The following is a 15265-nucleotide window of genomic DNA, read 5'->3' as shown; positions in this document are numbered from 1 at the left end:
GTTTTCAAAGACATCTGTAATGGATTTTAAATACAGATTCAGATGGATTCCACTGTGCTTGGTGTCGGCCTCCAAGCTGCTGGGCTAGGGTTTCATGTTTGCATTTGTATTATTACACTATTATATATGTATGTATTGCATGTATACACAAGATTACAGTTAACCATTCTAAGTATGCTATATTTACACTAGAGAATGACACGGTGACAAAATTCATCACCGTTCCCATCCCCGCGGATAACCGCGGGAAATAATCCCATGTCATTTTCTAGTGTCTATTTCAACCTCGGTCCTTCTACACCAGCATTCTTCAAAGCAAAGCTTGCGGGTCAGTGGTTGTGCCCAATTATACTCTGATTCTTCCCTCTCTCCTTAAATGACATGAAGATGGTTTCCCGTGGTTATCCGCGGGGACGGGAACGGTGGTGAATTTTGTCACCGTGTCATTCTCTAATTTACACCTTCCTAAATAGGTTAACCATTACAACTAAGTAATCTATATATTTTCAGTCATCCTAAATAGCTTTAGCAATGTCTGCTATATTGAGTTTTACCTCATGCAAAATTGTCATTTCTTTAATAAGACATTAGCTTTTTTTTTTTTTTTGAGGCCCTCCAAGTACCTACAAATCCAAAATGTTGCCCTACAAAGGGTTTGAGTTTGAGACCATTGTCCTAGATCAAGGGCCGGCAACCTTTTTGCAGAAAAAGAGCCAATTTATCCAAAATCTTTGATCCAAGGTTTACAAAGAGGGCCTGGGATAGGACCATAGGATCTCTGAGAGAGAGCGAGAAAGAGATAAGGGTTACTGCGGATGGGCCATTTGGCCTTTATCTGCCATCATGTTTCTAAGGTGAAACTTCTCTCTCCTCCAACCCCTCCCATGTCTCTGCACCTCTCTCTCATCCCTCCTTCCTTCCCTCCCCTTCCCCCAACCCATAGCCAAGGTTCTCTCCCCTTTACAGGCCTCGACCCTTTAATCTCCCTTTCAGCCAAATGATTCCCCTCCCCCTGGGCCTATCAGGGTACCTGGTGGTCCAGCGGGGGTCTTTGTGGCAGGAGTGCGGCCCTCTCCTGCCTCCTTACGGCTGCCGCAACCTCTCGCGGCAGCACGCAGTACTATGAGACATTTCAGAAGCAGCTGCAAGAGGCCACGGCAGCTATTTTAGAAGGCAGGCGTGAGAGAGCCACGCTCCTGCCACAAAGTCCCCCGCTGGACCACCAGGTACCTTGGAAGAAGAGGTGGGGGGATTGTGGGGTTGGGAGGGAGATTCAAAGGGCTGCAGCCACATGCAAGAGCAGCCGCAGGTTGCCGACGCCTGTCCTAGATAATTCTAATTACACTCATCCCAATGTATTTTAGTTCCGTTTATAATATTCATCCTATCTCAAACATTTTAAAGACAGGTTCTTTAAAGCGTGAGCTGCTTTTCTTAGTCTTGACTGGTTTTAGGCACTGCTCATTCAAGGCCTAGTAGAGGCAGTACAATGTCCATTCCTTTGCCTTTTGCTCCTTTGCTTTCATTTTTATTATTATAAATGGCTTACAAGTCTTTGTGAGCTAAAAGCAGAATACTAAGCAAGCAATAAATAAATACAAAAAGGCACTTCCAAATAGAGTAGGTGGTAGCCCAGTGTATCGCAAACTGTGTGCCAAGGCGAGATTTCTAATGTGCCATGAGACATCATCGAGGAGAGGCAGCGGATGACTGCCTACATCAAATGCCTCTCGCGGCGAGATGCACGGTGCCTCTCCTCCTCGCTAGCACCTTTCCTCTTCCAGGTACCCCCCCCCCTTACTGGCAGCTCAGGACCCCACCTGGAGTGCCCCCGCGCCTGCACGTACGTCAATGTAATGATGTCATGCACGCACGCGATGTCATCACGCCGACATCCACACATTTCCAGATGCATTCCAGCCGCAGCCCCAAGTTTAGTGTGCCGGGGCTCGGGAGAGTTTGCGAGCCACCGTGGTAGCCCTTCGATCCGAAGCTATTTCAAGAGGGTTTTCGCTGCCTTTGATACGACTCCTAAGGCTCTTTTAGAACTGGCGCTCCTTCTGGGTGTTTCTGACACAGTCTTTCAATTCGTAGACTCTGCAATTTGAGCCCAATTCTATACACGGCACCACTCGGCACGGTTGTAAATCAACCGCAAGGCGCCTTTTGTAGAATCACACCTAGCAGCGCCTAACTCGACTTAGGTGATAGGACAGGTTTTTCTGGGCCTAAGGCAATCCACTCCTAAACCACGTCTACTTTTTGGGTAGACACCTCAGTGAAGACGCCTACAAAGTTAGGCCCCTATCCAAACATTATTTTTTTTGTTTTTAAATTGGTTTTAATGGCGGTGTTTAATTGACGCCGCCAACTGCACCAATTAAAAAAAAATTAGGCCCCCCCTTTTACAAAATTGCACAAGAGGTTTTTAGTGCCGGCCAGCGTGCAGAATGCTCTGCGAACTGTACAAACTTTTGTTTCAACTATTGTGTATCATCTTCAAACTTATGGTCCATCTTCGCACTTGTCATTTCCTGTTGACTTGTCCCTTGGCTTTTTGCTCCCAATAATAGTATGCATGCTTGAAAAGCCGTGGGGTTTTTTTTTGCTTAAGGGCCAGTGATGGTCAGCGACATCCTTCACCTTCCTTTCAGGTTTAGTGATGAAAAGAGCAGATTGAAAAAGGGATCCAGGTCCATGACCTGGACAAAAATCACCAGTGGAGCCCGATAGGTGGGAGGTGAAGGGACAGATTCCCGGGACACGGATGGAGGTGAGGTAGAGGAGTGTATTGATGAGGGAAAGAGCAGGGAAGAGCAGAATGCTAAGGTGAGGTGAGATGAGTTGGGGGAAGGAGATGGCAATGTTTTGGGGGTAGAGGTGTGCACGGGGATTAGGATCAATCTGTAATATTGTTGACAAAAGATCCATTTATGCGGGGGATGGAAAAAAAAATCAAATCGGGATGGGGGGGGGGGGCAGATTATGTCTTTTTGCACACCTCTAGGGTCAACTCAGAGGAACTGCAAGACCATTTATCATAAAGTGTTAATAAGAATAGGTTTTGTTTGAATTTGCAAGGTCCTTTAAATTCAGTTTGGATACAGAGATAGGAAAGAAAGAAAAAACTGGGGATGGTACAAATATGATGGAGAACGAAGGAAGAAGATGCAGGGGATGGGGATCAGATTATGTCCCTGTGAACACCTCCATTTGGGGGGGGGGGGAAACAAGCTAGGAATTGAGGATGAGCATGCAGAGGAGACAAAGGGGAGGTTGAGTATTTATAGGGATAAGTTTTGGGGGGAGAGACTGTGTAGGGAGCAGAGTGGTACAGAATTTCTTGTTTTCAAGGATTTAAAATTTGAACATAAGAATTGCCATACTGGGACAGAGTGAAGGTCCATCAAGACCAGTATCCTGTTTCCAATAGTGGCCAACCCAGGTCCAAAGTACCTGGTAGAAACTCAAAGAGTAGCAACATTCCAGAGCTGAGATTGTGATGTCATAACGCCTCATTCCACCAATGCCTAAGAGCCAACCTCATCAGTGATGTCACAATGGCTTCATTGTCCTATACTTGGCTCCCATAAAAACATAAGAGTTACCGTACTGGGACAGACCGCAGGTCCATCAAAACCAGTATCCTGTTTCCAACAGTGGCCGATCCGGATCCCAAGTAGATCCCAAATAGATCCCAAGTAGATCCCAAGCTAGATCCCAAATAGTAAAATAGATTTTATGTTGCTTATCCTAGGAACAAGCAGTGGATATTTCAAAGCTATCTCAATAATGACCTGTGGACTTCTCTTTTAGGAAATTATCCAAGCCTTTTTTTTTTTAACCCTGCTGTAAGATCTGTAGCAACAATCACGGATACCACTGCACCAGCAGCCACATGAAGTTGATATAACTAGTAGTTTGGAGCTCACTCGCCTTAGTCTGCAAGAATCTGACAAACAATCACTGAAAACCAGAAGGCCTCGTTGTAACATGCTGTTCCTAGACCACCGCAGGAAGAGGTTAAGAAACACATTTTAAGAAAAGTTCTGTCATTCAGTTTTGAGAACCTTTGGGTTGATGAGAATGCCCATTATCAAATACTGTACTTAGTTACTGTGGAGCGACACTGGAGTGCAAAGCCCAGGATGTGTTCTTCTCTGTAGCTAATGTGCCTGTGTAGGAATGTGACTGAACCTGGAAACCCCAGCTCAGACTTTGCCACAGATGACCCTCAGTCACTGCAGAGTGGCACTGGAGCACAAAGCTCAAGCTGTGTTCCGAAGCCAACTCCATTATGCCTGTCAGCCAGCATTGCTGGCATCCGACACCGCCATTGTAAAAAATACGTTAACAGCTGGTTAAAAAAATTAATGAATATATCTGACCACCCTGGCCTACCGTTCTGCCAGTACCACACAGAATTCAAGGTTAAAAAATTTTCCAACATGCCAGAGCATGGAGACAAGATTCGGTCACCAGGAGGGACGCAACGGTGAGAACAATCTACAAAAGAGCACCTTGGGGGAGGGGAGCAATTTTTGGAGCAGGAGCGTTGGGTTTTCAGCCACATATGCCAGCTCTGTGGGTGCTGAGCATGCCAGTATCGTGAAAAACTTCTCCACTGCATCCAGGGAGGACTAATTTGGGTTGTGTTATGTTTAGCACGCTCAGATGTTTTGAAAAGTTGGGGGCCTATGGTTTCAAAAGCATAACTAGTTACCTGCCCGGAGCAGAGGACATGCTGAAACAACCTACTTTAAGTCCCAGGATTCGAGCTTCCTGTAATTATTCCAACGCCTTGGGTAGAATTAAAATGTTTTTAATCTCAGAAATTGCACAGCTTCGAGCTGCTATCGCGTTCTGAGTGGCGCCTGCCCTTAAACTACAGCATCAGGAGGAGAGAAAGTGAATTACATGGGGGGGGGTGTCCAAGATAACTTATCTTCTCCCTAAAGCCCTTAAACTCCGATGCCCTTTAATAGCTTTTCAATATACAGTAGACTCTCTGTTAACCGGAACTCAATTAACCAGAACTCTCAAGCAACCAGCAAAAACACATCAAAGAAATAATGTAATATTTAATTTATAAACGAAAATAAAATCAATTAAGTGGCAGAAATTTAAGTGTACACTTGGTATGCTCACGCTTTGCCTTCCACACACAAGTCCGGTAATTTGTCTGGAAGAGTTTATGGTATGGCTTAGTATGGGGTATAGTATTACCGGTAGATAGGCCTATTTTTAATAGTAACTCTCAAGCAACCAGAAACTACATTTATCCGGCATCTATCAATCCCCCTGGGTGCCGGTTAGCTGAGAATCCACTGTGTACGCATACTCCAACACCTCACTAATGCCTTCCAAATACTCACACTCTACTACCACAACCTCATTCAGCTTCTAGCCAGAGAAAAAAGGGGAGAGGGCAGATAGAAATCAAGCCGGGGCAACAACCAAAGCACGTTGGCAAAAGAGAGGGGGCAGAAGGGACAATAACCAAGAAATATTGTACAGAACTCCCAGGAGTAAGACCTAGATATAGGAACTGCCAGGGGAAACAGAAGCAATAAAAAGGGTTGCAGGAACTCCTGGGAGTGGGGGGAGGGCAGCAGGGGCAAATACCCAGAGATACAAGAACTGGCAGAGGGGGCGATTTAAAAAGCACTTTCTTTAGCTAAGATAAATGCATTTGGGATTTATTAAGCAACAACCGCAATCCCAGTGAAAGAGGACAAATGTGTGGTTTCACAGCTGCCCTTTCTAACTCCTGCTTTGGAGCCGGTGAGGCGTAGAAAAAGCCCTGAACAATGAGCCCCAATCCCCAGCGGGAGGGCGAGAGAAAGGGCAAAAGCCTCAGCCAAAAGTTTATGTCCCAATCAGCTGCGTTGCCACAAACAAGACAATCGAAAAGAGAAAAACCACAAAAGCAGAACATAAGAGAGAACACACTTACCTAAAGACAAAGTCCACAGAACCACAAGATCTAGGTAATCCCGAATGGTCTTTAAGTCAGGGTAGGGTTAATAGATCCAGGACCGGCTCCCAAAGTTTGGGGGGAAAAAACACCCCTCTTAACTTTGCCAAAGTGCAGTCGCAGCTCACCCCCAAGTCGCAAACAGAGAAAAGGCACCACGGCAAGAATCAGAGGCGAGAACAGCTGAGTGCAAGGCTGAGACAGACCTGCTCTGGCACTGAGCTGCCCAGACACTCTCTCATTTGCATAATGAGATGCGGAAGAGGCTCCTGGGTAATGGCTGGCCATAGCCCCGCCCCCTCGCTTATCTCTTCCACCTTTCCCTGCTTGGTCTGCCCACAGGCTTTCAGCTGTCTCTCCAGAGACTGCTGGGTGGAACTTCCATCTGCTCTGAGCTGTGCTGAGAGGGGACACCTGTAGCCCCAAACCTCAACCCTATGGCAAATTTAACCTGTAAACTGTATATTATGGATATTGGTGTTAGATCCCTAGTATGAGGGAGTCCAGAGAGACTAAACTGATAAAGGGTATGGAAAACTTCTCATATGCGGACAGGTTGAAAAAGCTGGGGCTATTCTCCCTGGAAAAGCGGAGACTTAGAGGAGACATGATAGAAATCTTCAAAATCCTGAAGGGCATAGAAAAGGTAGACAGGGACAGATGGTTCATAGACAACCCCGCGAAAGACAAAGGCGCGCGCCGACAACTGAGCGTAAGACGGAGGCGCGCACCGAATAAAATTTCAGTTTTTAGGGGCTCCGACGGGGGTTTTTGGGGGGGAGCCCCCCCCAGTTTACTTAGTAGAGATCGTGCCGGCGTTGTGGGAGGTTTGCGGGGTTGTAACCCTCCTCCACATTTTACTGTAAACTTAACTTTTTCCCTAAAAACAGGGAAAAAGTGAAGTTTTCAGTAAAATGTGGGGGGTTACAACCCCCACACCCCCCACAACACCCCCACAACGTGGCGCGATCTCTATTAAGTAAAGGGGGGTTCCCCCCCATGCCCCCCCCAGTCGGAGCCGTAAAAACAGTAATTTTCTGCGGCGCGCCTTTGTCCCGGCGCGCTTTTGACCTGACACCGAGACAGATTCTTCACACTGTGGGAAACCACAAGTACAAGGGGGCACTCGGAGAAATTAAAAGGGGGCAGGTTTAGAACAAACGCTAGGAAGTTCTTTTTTACCCAGAGGGTGGTGGACACATGGAACGCGCTTCTGGAGGCTGTGATAGGCCAGAGCACGTTACAGGGCTTCAAAGCAGGTTTGGATAGGTTCCTAGACAATAAGGGGATCGAGGGGTACAGATAGGAGTTGAGGTAGGTTATAAGAATAGTCAGGGACCACTGCACAGGTGATAGGCCTGATGGGCCGCCGCGGGAGCGGACCGCTGGGCAGGATGGACTTCTGGTCTGACCCAGCGGAGGCAACTTCTTATGTGTCCATTTAGGATAAAAAACTTGAATTAAAAAACCTTGCACTAAGGCAAATTGCAACCTGTAAACTGTATATTATGTATATTGTTATTATATCCCTAGTAGGTGTCGAGTCAGGATAAAAACTTGTATAAAAAAAAACTTGCTCTGTAACTATGGCAAATTGTAACCTGTTGACTGTATATTATGTATGTTTAACCTGTAACCCATTCTGAGCGCTTTGGGGGAGAACGGAATAGTTTCAAGTTTCTTGAAGTTTTGATGTGAACGCAATATCAAGTACAGTGGTACCTCGGTTTACGAGTGCACCGGTTTGCGAGTGTTTTGCAAGACGAGCAAAACATTCGCAAAATCGGCGCCTCGGAAACCGAGCGTGCCTCGATTTGCGAGTGCCCCCCCTCCCCCCCGCTAACCGGCTAACCTCGAGAGAACGTGAACTCTCAGGCCTTGAGCATGCGCACATGTTCAAGGCCCAGCACAGGAGGCAGATCTTCGGGCATCGGCAGGATATGCTGGTGCCGTTGCCGGTGCGTAGGCTACACTGAAGTAAGAAGAGGGTTCGGGTGGGTTGGGGGACCTCAGGTCGCGGCAGGGGGCAGGGGGGGTGCCCGATGGCGGCGGGGGGGTATGCCGGATCGCGGGGGGAGGGTGCCGGTTAGCAGGGGGGGGCATTCAGGGGAAGCAATGCCGGTTCTCGTGGGGGGGGGGGGAACAGTGCTGCTGGCCTCGGGGGGGGGGGGGGGGGAGGGTAGGAACCTATCAAAGTGAGTTTCCATTATTTCCTATGGGGAAACTCGCTTTGATAAACGAGCATTTTGGATTACGAGCATGCTCCTGGAACAGATTATGCTCGTAATCCAAGATATCACTGTATTTTCAATGCGTATAACAATAATAATAACTTGGGGGGAAAGATAAAACCTTATGAAACAATTAACATACAATTTTACCCAGAATTGATTAGTGATACATAAGGAAGGCAGGGATAGATTAGAATTGTTTCAAAAGAAAACAAATTAAATAAATAAGAGCCCAGAGCTGTGATACTTGCAGAGCCAGGCTTCAGTCTCACCTCTTCCACAAGCTCTCCTCCCTATGCTTGACAACGCAGTGCTGACAGCACAGGTTGCGACGCCCGCAGACGCTGGCTCCAGTCCCATTATGAAAACCAGTTCTCCGGGGTGGCACAGCCTAGCGCTGAGAGCACAGAGCCGGGATACCTGCAGATCCGGGTTCCAGGCCCACCGCTAACACAGAGCAATGTCTCCAGAGATCTCTGCAGAAATGACCTACAGGAAAAATAAGCGACTGCAGAATGCTAGACCCATGACCATGAGGCAGGTATGTCTGGGTTCACCTCACACGCCCCCAAGAAAGAAGCATAAACCAGAAATCTGGTCATTGATTAAACCATAGGATCAGCTCATTGTTTCAGGCCAGCCAGTGAGTTAATAATTTCCTGCTCTTCTCCCTCCCCTTCATATCTCCTTAGACACAGGAGCATTTGGAGGCTGGGGATGGTAAGGAAAGTCCCCGAAGGAACCTGCACTTTGGAATGGACAATGTCCCCATAGTTGATCCATAAACGGACAGGTGACATTCAGGTTCTAAGCTCTCAGGGGCAGGGGCCGCACCGGCATGCGAGTTGGTGAGGTGCAATGTGCATTTATGAAATATGGGAAGGCAAGGAGACCTTACTGTACATTTGATTATAGTTTTACCAACATACCTTTTAAAAGATACAGTGGGGGGAGAGGGAATATTTATTTAGTTTTCTATACTGTTCTCCCACGGGAGCTCAGATCAGTTTACATGAACTTATTCAAGCATTTTTCCCTGTCTGTCCTGGTGGGTTCACAATCCAAATAATGGGAAAAGTCCCAAACTGTCACAAGTAAACACAAACAAGGACTTAGAATATTGTCACCGAAGTAGACTTGAATAAACCTCTTAAGCTCTCAGACGCCTGCGTTAGCTATCTCATTGTCGGTAAGCCAACTTATGCAGGAAAGTAGGTATCTTTCATCGAGCTTTAGAGATTATACTAGAACGTTTATCAATTTTTTAAAATATTTTTCAAGTGCTGTATGCAAATAAAACATAATGCATAATATCTCAACAGAAAAACCGGCACTTAGCTTTTAAGGCATAGGTTGTCCCTGCTGGTGTTATATTCTGTTGTTAGTCATATCCCAACGGGCCCCGTTTCACCCGACTAGGGGCTTCTTCAGGGGTCAAACAATGTCTAGAGCTGTTAAAGCCCGCTCGATGAAAGATACCTACTTTCCTGCATAAGTTGGCTTACCGACAATGACATAGCTAACGCAGGCGTCTGAGAGCTTAAGAGATTTATTCAAGTCTACTTCGGTGACAATATTCTGGGTTCACAATCCACCTAATGGACCTGGGACAAGGGGAGGGATTAAATGACTTGTCCAGGGTCACCAGGAGCAGCGTGAGTTTGAACCCACATCTTCAGGGTCTGAGACTGTCGCTTTAACCACTGCGCCACTCTAGAAATCAAAAACGCAGTAAAAGTGAGCCAAGTAAAGGATAATCCAGCCATTGTGACATCACTGACAACGTTGGCTCTTATTGGTGGAATGAGGCTTTATGATGTCACAATCTCTGCTCTGGTTATCAGAGGCTGGAACTTGTCACACTTTATTCCATTTTCTATATTATTCTCCCAGGGGAGCTGAGACTTTATTCAGCTACTTGAGCATTTTTCCCTGTCTATCCTGGTGGGCTCCCAATCTATCAAATGTACCTGGGGCAATGGAGGGGGGAGGGGGTTAAGTGACTTGCCCAGGGTCACAAGGAACAACGTAGATTTGAACCCACAACCTCAGGGGGCTGAGGCTGTAGCTTTAACCACTGCGCCACACTTCTACAATGTACTGGTTCAGTGACCTCACAGGTCACAGTTTAAATCAGCCTATAAAAAACCATCATCATACAACCCTTATTCAGATTTTGCGATATTATGCTCTATTGTGTAGATTGCAGCGTTTTCGCTGTTGTGACAATGCCATGGTTACAACTAGGTAAATCTCAGGAGCCTATCGTTATCTTCTGAGGATGGGGTGGCCTGGCCCTGGTTCTCCTCATGAGGCTGGATCTGGGCTCGTTATTGCTGTAATTTATTTATTTAAAAGATTTCTTATACAAAAAAAGCTCAATCATATAAAAAATAAGAAACATATGGCACATACGATAACAAACAATAACAGCAGTTCCTTCATATCAGCCATATTTTACGGCACTCGACAAATTATCAATACAAAACCATTCATAACTCAGAAAAGATATTTATTGAAATGCTTCTACAAATAGTGTAGTCTTCAGAAGTTTCTTAAACTTCTGAAAATCTACAAGAGCTCTTAGTGGTCCAGTCAACTTATTCCACAAGCGTTACTCCCATGAAAGGACCTAGTGCTCTCATAGTGCGCTGCTGAGAAACCTGTCAGCGACAATCGTACTGTCCCCTCGTACTATAAAGTGCCATAGCCTGGGACAAATAACATGGGATCCCTTGGTGAATGACTTTGAACACCAGCATTATTGTCTTAAAAATAATACGTGATCGTACAGGCAGCCAATTAAGTTTTTTCAACCACAGCGTTATATGGTCAAATTTTCTCTGACCACAAATCAACCGTGCAGGAGCATTTTGAATCATCTGCAGCGCTTTACGCTGTGTGGTCGTAATCTCGAGATAAAGGGCATTGCAATAGTCTAATTTCAAAATGACTACTGCCTGCGCCACAATGTGAAAATCAGTGCCTGAAATCCCATCCTACTGCTCTCTCCATACTCCGTCGGGACTCCTGGGCTCCACTCATGCATCCAGGAGAGGAGCGCCAGCTTCGTCCCATGGGGACGGCTGAAGCACAAGCTAATCGCAGCATGCCTCAGCTTGCTCCAGGATTCCTAAGCAAGGGTGAGTCGGAAGCCATCATCTGCCTGTCGCCATTAACAGGCTGGGACTGATGAGCCCTTACAAGACAACAGCAAACGACTTAAGCACAGTAATAGAAGTCTAAACCAACAAAGATTTCATAGGAGACCAGCTTTCTTGCAGGGGGAATCCTACAGGGTGCTGAAAACAAAGGGATCTCATTACAGAGGGAAGCAGAAATCCTTCTTCTCCTCTTCACCCAACTAGAAACATAGGGAGAAAAAAAAAAAACAACCCTTCCCAATTGAAGCCAAATGTTTCGCTAACATTTTGTGCTTGTGTAAATTTCTTCAGGCCCTGAAATTTGTCAGGGAAAAAGCTTTCTGGTGTACATTTCCAGAAACAGCTTCTTTCTGCCAATCACCATCCCTACAACTGGTTTATTTAAAGAAAAATCTGAAAAGTGCAAAGTAATTAACTACAAAGACGCAACTGACAAGACAAACCAACCATAATAGAGAGGGCCGTGAATTGTACGAGGGTTTCTCAAAAGGTTTCCGCACGTTCATATTTTTGCAGGAAATGGTTGGGGCGGGAGCCGCGGGAAGGGGCCATGTTGTAGGATGTCACGGGAAAAATGTATTGCAGAACAGGGCGATTATGTGGAAAAGTGACGGAATTTGCTTTTGAAATATTTAATAAAGGGTGTTTAAAAATAAATAAAAGTGCAGAAGCTTTTTGAAGATCCTTCGTCAGTTACCGTCTCAGATTCAAAGTCCCTAAAACAACTGAATCACCCCCCCCCCGCCTACCAAGACACACACTGGCTACCTGTACAAGCAAGGATACTTTTTAAATTCTACCGCATGCTCTTCAAAACCCTACATGGCAATGGACCATCCTACCCGAACACTCGCCTAACTCGGAACAACTCTTCCGAGAATTCAGATACCCTTCACCCAACCCCCAATCAAAGGCATTCAGCGTAAAAACAAAAAAAATACACGATGGACTACTCGCCACGCAAACATCTCCAATTTGCTGATCTTGGTGCCAGACTACAAAACCTTCAGGAAGGAAATAAAAACCAGGTTATTCAAGGAATGTATCCAAGACAAACTCCTGCTACAACCAATATTCTCACTCCATCACCAGACGCCAAATGTTCCAACCAATAGCTCCCCTGTAATCTTCTGGAAATGACCAGAATCGCTTCCTTTTGTAATCCGCCTAGAACCGTAAGATATTGGCGGAATAAAAGAAACTAATGTAAAGTAACTAATTGATACACTTTTTTTGTCAAAATGCAACTTCAATATAAGATGGCAGCTGCACACATGAAAAAAATAACAGACTTCCTAAACGTGATCCGAAGATGAAGCATCCTTTCCCCTCCCTGTATCCACGAGGAGTAATGGACCACAAGCGCCCATGGCGACGTCATTCTACGTGGATCACATTTTGATGGAGGATGTGTTTCATCTACTACGGAAGCCAACAGAGGGAAGCAGAAATCCTTCTTCTCCTCTGGGGGGGGGGAGGGGGAGGAACCCTTCCCAATTGAAGCCAAATATTTCGCTAACATTTTATGCTTGCGTAAATTTCTTCTTGCCCTGAAATTTTGTCAGGGGAAAAGCTTTCTGGTGTAGATTTCCAGAAACAGAGGGAGAAGGCGCTCTTGATGGACATTCTCTGTCAAAACACAACCTGCTTCAGATGTTGCGGTTGTCTGAGTTCGTGCCCCATTCATTTTACTTACTCAGATAGAGCAAGAGCCGGACAATAGCAACGAACGTGATGCAAGCCACGGAAGCCTAAAAGAACCGTACCAGAGGTGTTGGTAGACCGATATACACTGAAGATGGTGAGAAAGACCAACCGTAAAAACTCCAAACTGACAGAAAAATCCCACTCTTCAAAGCGTAGGGTATAAAGAGGGGAAGGAAAAGGATCTCAGAAACCTACTTGGTGACAGGGAATAAACCTCAGCCAAGTCTGACAAGGTTCCACGTTCCTGAAAAACCTCCTCCTTCCTATTATAGTTACTTTTTACTTACAGTCATTTTAATCATTTTATTAATGATTGGTCTTCAAATCTTCTCAATTAAAGCTTCATTAAAACCATGTTCACGTGCTCAATATATCTCCAAGGTACTTATTTTAAATGTTGCAGCCAACCACAGCCCGAAGGGACCCGTTTCGCCACAATTACTGGCTGTCTCAAGGGTTCACCTAAGCCGCTACATAATTATTCGGAGATAGCATTCGGTGTCTGGACCTCCTACTGAGCGGCGACATTTAAGTACCTTGAAGATATATTGAATACCGTTCACGTGAATGTGGTTTTAATGAAGATTTAATGGAGAAGAGTTGAAGATAAATCATTAATAAAACAATTAAAATTACTATAAGTACAAATCTATAAAATCGGAAGGAGGAGGGTTTTCAGGATCAATGAATGAAACGTGGAACCTGGTCAGGGTTGGTAGACTGTCCACCCTGGCAGCCACAAGGAGTTGCATAGTCTCGGCTTTAGGTGTCAACTTTTTCCTTAAATTTCCCTGTAATTTTTTTTAATTTTTCGCCAGGTTACACCTGGCTGGGCCTCCGCGTGAGCGGATCGCCAGACTTGATGGACCTAGGGTCTGATCCGGAGATGGCAGTTCTTATGTTCACATCAAGGGAACACATTATGGACAAGGTTCGGTAAATGCTGCCAGCGACTAGGGCTTATTTGGGGGTAGGGCTTATATCAAGACCTACCCTGAAAATCATGCTAGAGCTTATTTTCGGGGTAGGTCTTATTTTCGAGGAAACACGGTACTATTTATCATTTCTATAGCGCCGAAAGGCGTATGCTAGAGAATGGCACGGGGACAAACTTTTCCCCTGCGGGAACTCAATTTCCCCAACCTGTCCCTGCGAGTTTTGTCTCTGTCCCTGTCCCATTCCTGTAAGCTCTGCCTTGACCGCACAAGCCTCAAACGCTTATGATTTTTTAAGTGTTTGAGGCATGTGCAGATGAGAACAGACTGGACTACTGTAATTCCATCTACTTAAGTCTAACCAAGAAAAATCTTCAAAGACTTCAGCGGATCCAGAACACTGCGGCTAGGTTGATCTTCGCAAAAAGCAAATTCGATCATGTTTCCCCGCTTCTGTCAAAACTTCTCTGGCTTCCGGTGATTTCTAGGATTCACTTTAAATGTATCTGCCTAACATTCAAGATCCTACATGGCATTCTTCCTCCCCTAATTCCACTATCCTGGAATTCTTCGAGACCTGACATTACCAGATCCGCTCACATAGTCAAACTATCTTTCCCCTCGTTAAAAGGTGTCATGTATGTAGGTAAATTAGGGAAATCCCTTTTCTTCAAATTCACTTTGAAGCTTCGGAATAACCTCCCCGCCCCGCTACGGAACTTAGGCTCATTCCAATTATTCCGAAAGCATCTGAAAACCTGACTTTTTTCCAAAACGTAAAGCTATTTATTAAAAATGTAAAGCTAGCTATCCTCTTCATAACCTCTAATTTCTTATTATGTCCTTCCCTCATTTATTGAATTACCTGTAAACCGTGTCGAACTCTATCTTTATGGAGATGATGCGGTATACAAACTTAAGGTTTAGTTTCGTTTCGTTTTAGTTTAGGAATGAGGCAGGGATGGGAAAATGAGTTCCCATGGGATCGGAGAAATATTTGTCCCAAAGTCATTCTCTAGTGTACGCATAAACCCTTGTGCATAATTTATGCTCGAATTCTCCCAAATGCTATTATACTACGCACATCTTTCGTGGACGCCCCTGATCCCCCATGCCCCTCTCATGGCCACACCCCCTTTTCAGTTGCAAGCTGTAATCGTTTGGGCTCAATTCCCAGACAAGCCCCCCAATGTAATCTTTTGTGTTTTTTGTGTCTCTTCAAAGGTACAATGCTTAGAGCAGTTCTCGCAA

The 15265-nt window shown here is 45.5% G+C and overlaps 1 protein-coding gene across 4 annotated transcripts in view; it reads right to left on the bottom strand.

Annotated features, from left to right (window-relative positions):
- Positions 1 to 15265, bottom strand: part of DDR1 (discoidin domain receptor tyrosine kinase 1) — a 94528-nt gene that overhangs the window by 52474 nt on the left and 26789 nt on the right. For 2 of the 4 annotated variants that reach the window (XM_033916621.1, XM_033916622.1), the window contains exon 1: positions 5957 to 6183. The exons of 1 other annotated variant lie outside the window; for it this stretch is intronic. The gene's annotated coding sequence lies outside the window, so the exon portion shown is untranslated. Of the gene's footprint in view, positions 1 to 5956; positions 6184 to 8480; positions 8684 to 15265 lie in introns of those variants that run through there. One more of the 4 variants, XM_033916619.1, reaches the window with a different exon arrangement.

This window comes from Geotrypetes seraphini, chromosome 12 (assembly GCF_902459505.1).
Source record: "Geotrypetes seraphini chromosome 12, aGeoSer1.1, whole genome shotgun sequence".
Taxonomy (NCBI): domain Eukaryota; kingdom Metazoa; phylum Chordata; class Amphibia; order Gymnophiona; family Dermophiidae; genus Geotrypetes; species Geotrypetes seraphini.
Note: the sequence above shows the minus strand (reverse complement) of the source record. Positions and strands in the feature narration are given on the sequence as shown.